This window comes from Limulus polyphemus, unplaced genomic scaffold, assembly GCF_000517525.1.
Source record: "Limulus polyphemus unplaced genomic scaffold, Limulus_polyphemus-2.1.2 Scaffold2017, whole genome shotgun sequence".
NCBI classification, from domain to species: Eukaryota; Metazoa; Arthropoda; class Merostomata; order Xiphosura; family Limulidae; genus Limulus; species Limulus polyphemus.
The window spans coordinates 4,906-9,810 of record NW_013667627.1 but is presented as its reverse complement, the minus strand read 5'-3'; positions in this window follow the sequence as shown (position 1 = coordinate 9,810).

The window sequence follows — 4,905 nt, the reverse complement described above, 5'->3', positions numbered from 1 at the left end:
AAATCTTAGGAAATTATTAAGACACCACTTCAATTGATTGTGCAGAATAAAACTTGTCAAACCCTAAGAAAGATAGGTCTGATGAAAAAGAAAAATCACACTATCATCATTTGTGTTTATTTGTATATATATGTATATATATAACCTCATTATGAATTTTACCTTCTTTTCTTAATGTCAGATCAAAACATAGTTTAGGAAGGTTTATATTGTAAACTTTAAATAAACTTGCATTTGTCTTTGTAAATTCATACATATAATTTTTTAAGAAATATGTCATATTTTGACCTTCTTTATCAATTTTAATGTTTTTGTGATTTATGCATGAAAATTGCGTTAAATCTAACATAATTGTTTAAAAAATATATGCTGTAAAACTAATGCAAATCCTGATAGTTTTAGTCTTGTTTTAAATGTTTTTGGCTTACTTCAGTATTTTATTAAAACCTGTTATTCTTTTGGTTAAAATATGGACTGATAAAGTGTGTGGATGTCTGAGAATCATAATGGGTATATATATATACGTATATAACATTATATGTTTAGTTAATTAAAAGGTGGTTTGTATGCATAATTCCTGTTTCTTAATACTAGCATATCTGTAATTATCTGTATTTTAAAGCATTTATTAGTATTAATAGTAACTTGCTTGTTACAAGTTTTATCTCAAAAACTGCATGTTAGAATGCTTCTAATATACAAATACTCCATCAGAAAATTAAAAAGGAAATCTTTACAAAAGTATTTTGTTAACTTTAGACATGTAGCAAAGTTACTTTTTGTTTGTTATAAATTATAACATAGAATAATTCAATTTAATTTTCTTGTCATTGAGTGTAAAAGAGGTATAGCATTCTCATAAGTTATGGTATTTTTTAATTTTTTGCTTGAACTTTAAATGAAGCCATATAGTTAGGGTATATTTTTAGTTGTTTTTTTAACTTATATCAGAATGCTTTCTTAGTACATGATCAGAGTTAGTTATGAAAGAAAGAACAATAGTAAATGTATTGATTGCAGTAGTTCTTTGTGATTTTATTTGTTTGGTCTTTTTCTAACTGTAATTTTCTTTTTTAATTTTTATATTAGATAATGTTAGGTTTAGGGAATGTATTAAAAGTAATTAGAATAACTCAGCATTTCAGTGTTTTTCAGTAGTTAATATTTGCTAAAATCTAATGGATGCTAATAAGCACCTGTTTTGGTAATATGTAAAACTGAGAACATCATTTTTTTTTTTTTCAAGAATTGTTAAAGAAAGAAAAAATTATTTTATAAAACAATTTTTATTATAAGACACCAATGACTTTATTGTAATTAGATGTAATAAATAGCATAACTGTATTAAGGCTGTAAGAAAGAATGAACACAAACAGAAAGTTGAAGATTAGTTAAAATATTATATTTATTAAATTTATCCATTTTGTACCTAATGTATACAATTACATCAATTTGCAATTGTTGTTAAAAGAAACAGTTTTGCATTCTAGAAAAAAGATACAGTAATATGAGGGAATTTCTGTTAGTCCTGTAAAATCTAAAAGTGACCAGTGGAAGTGTAGTTTTAAGAACCTAACATGATAAAGTATCATCTTTTGTATGTGTATTTAGCATATCCACCATGGGAAGTGGTAAAGATCAGCATGTTTTTCTCATTGTTTGGTTCTGTTATGCACATCAAGAGGACTAGTATGCCTGCTACGTTTTTCAAAATTGATAGAGAATATTTGATATTCTGTTAGTAGATTGCTTAAAATGCATCTAAAAGCATACTTGAAGAGATTTAGCACAGTGTTACAAATGTTAAAGGCCTGTGGAAATATAACATAGGAGTGGATAATAGAAAGATGTAAAGAAATATTTTTCCATAATCCCTTCAAAGTATTTTCTATTAGAAAACTTTTATAAAAATTGCTATATCTTTTAACTCTCCAGAAACTATAGATAATCACAATGCTCTTAAAACATCAACTATAATTAAATTACTTATCCAGTGATAGACAAGTACTAAATATTTTGATACACTGGTAATCTTAAAATTAATTTCTTATACAACATTGGGAATTTCTACTGAATTTTTATCATGATCTCTTATGAAATTTTAATAGATTATTCTCCACAAATATTACTTATTCACACACTGTTCAGAGGATATCTTCCTCAGTGTGTCATCTTTACTTCAATAGTACATCTGTTTTTCTAACATTTATGCTCTTGCCTTGGTTTTGTTATCAATAATAATGAAACTTTATTCAGTATTAAATACTAAAGATGCATAGTACGTTAATTTCATTACACTTCATATTTCGGATAGCTATTAAAATTATCATAGTACATAAATGCAACATGTTTTTCATGTAATTCTGTTATATTAAATTTAACATGATTTTATTAACTCAAAAGGTACTATTATTATTATTGCTACAAAGTTTTTTTATTTATGTAATATTTGTGCTTCTGCTTCAGATATTTTTATTTAATTACAGGTTCTTTGCAACTCTTCCTGAAATGCATTTTCAATATTGATTATTAACAGTCTTCTCCATGTTTTTCTTCTGGTTCATGGGATTTTATATATTCATTTTATAGGCTTTCAAATGAATTACAACTTTGAACCATGATTTTTGTGTTAAAGCTTCAGTTGTTAGTGGGATCAAAACTATTTACTGTTTAATCCTCCTGACTTTTATTGTGTTCCTTTAAACAGAACAAATTTTTCCTCTTTTCCTGTAAGCCATTCTTTGTAGGCTTAACACTACCAACAAGACTGGAAATGTCTTTCTGTCCTCCATCTGTGATAATCCTTATGTTTACATATACTCCTCAAACTAGATAAGGAGAAGTTTCTGAAGTTTTAAATTTCTAAAGATTTTGTGTAGAAAGTCAAAAACTTACTTCTTTTTTTTTATTTCCAATAACTGTGTTTAAGTATGCATTTGGAGTGGGATATTGCTCTCAAAATATAAATTGTGGCATTTTATGTCTATGATATGTCTGTCCCCTCCCCCTTTTTTATGTAGAAGCTTTCCAGAAAAAGTTATGTTCTGTTCCTTATGGTTTGAATTGTGGTCATAAAGACTTGTCATTGACTTGTCCTGTACTCCGTTTTTTTAGGAATAGGTTGTTGTTATGTTCAAAATCACTCCTTTCTACCTAAGGATTGGTTGACATAGTTTTACAATCATATTTATCTCCCATCAGTCTATCTACTTTTTTGTGATTTTTACTCAATTCTGAATGTACCATAAGTTGACTGACGGTTCTTATATTAGAGGGTTTATACTAGTCTGTGTGCATTTGTGATACAAAGTTGTGGTTTTATCTCATCAAATATTACATCTGACAGTGTTTTTTGCAGTCATAAATTCTGATTTTGTTTTTATTACTCCATACTAGTGTTCTCTTTCTAGAATCCATCTACCCTTTGTGGTTGTTCTGCAGCCATGCTAGGATATTGGAGTTCAGGATAAATTTACCCACTGTTTAAAATTCATGTTACCCTTACGAAACCTATCTTTAGGAATGAGCAGCATCTCCACAGAGAATTATCTTAATTCATGGTTGACTGTAACATACACCATTTTTTTCTGGTAAATATCATTTAGACTATTGCTGTATTCTACTAGAATGTGTCATTGCCTCCCTGATATAGAAATAATATAGTGAATCTATTTAATGGTCCCTAATCAACCTCCATCACCCATTTTTCATATTTAAATGACTAGGAATAGGTTGTTGTTATGTCCAAAATCATTCCTATGGTGTATTGTGAGTGTGTCTCTCCATTTTGGTTTCCAAACAATCTGAGTAGTTTTTTGGGGTCATGACCATTATTGTATATAGATCTACTCTACTGAACTACCATTTGGACAACAGACTTAATGCTTCCACCCAAATGAAAAATACATGAAATCCCATTTTGGACCATTGAATAAAACCACAATTCACAGATTGTATTTCTTCTCTCTCTCTTTTTCTCCTTTCCCATTTGAGGCGTGTATTACATTCTGTTTACTTCCAGATGATCCATCCATTCCAGGTACCTCTCCCACCAGGGGTTAATAAAATTATAAGAATTTTTTTAATAAAATATTTTTGTTACAACTTTTCAGGAAATGTAATATACCACAACAGTCTATAAAAAGGTAACTAGAAAGCTAGAATATATAGAATTCTTGCACGTTAATTAATACTCCATTACACCATTCAGAAGATTACTAAAAATATAACAATGTTTCCAAGCTCTCAGGAACTCTGATAAACTGGTTATATAGTTTAGAAAGAGCATCTAGACATATGAATTCAAAGCGCTTTCAGTGAGAGTCTTCAAAAAATTGCCCACAGTGTCACAGCGGTATGTCTGCGGACTTACAATGCCAGAATCCGGGTTTCGATACCTGTGCTGGGCAGAGCATAGGTAGCCCATCGTGTAGCTTTGTGCTTAACTTCAAATAAATCAAATTCAAAATGCTTGTAAAAATATAACGCGATTCTGAAATTAATTTAATGCATAACTATAATCTTTGATGGAGCAAACTACTGTTGTTTTTAAATCGTCTCTAAAAGTAGTATTTTTGTTTTCAGAGTGCTGGCGAATCATTATAGTTATTAAATATAAGCAAACAATGTTAAAAAAGTTCACGTGACTATTTTAAAAACTAACTCAATTGGTATTTTACAATAGATTTGACTGTAAGTAAATCTATTTTTTTTATTTAATAGCAGTATTCATTAAATCAATAAGTTTAACTAAATCACAAAACTTTTAAATCAATATTACCAATAGTTTTTACCTTTGTAGCTTTCTAATATGTTGTAACAACAAAAGGACTAGTATCTTTCTACGCTCTTAGATATAGGTAAAAATAACATTTAAATTTCTACAAGGGACCTGTAGAAATTTTA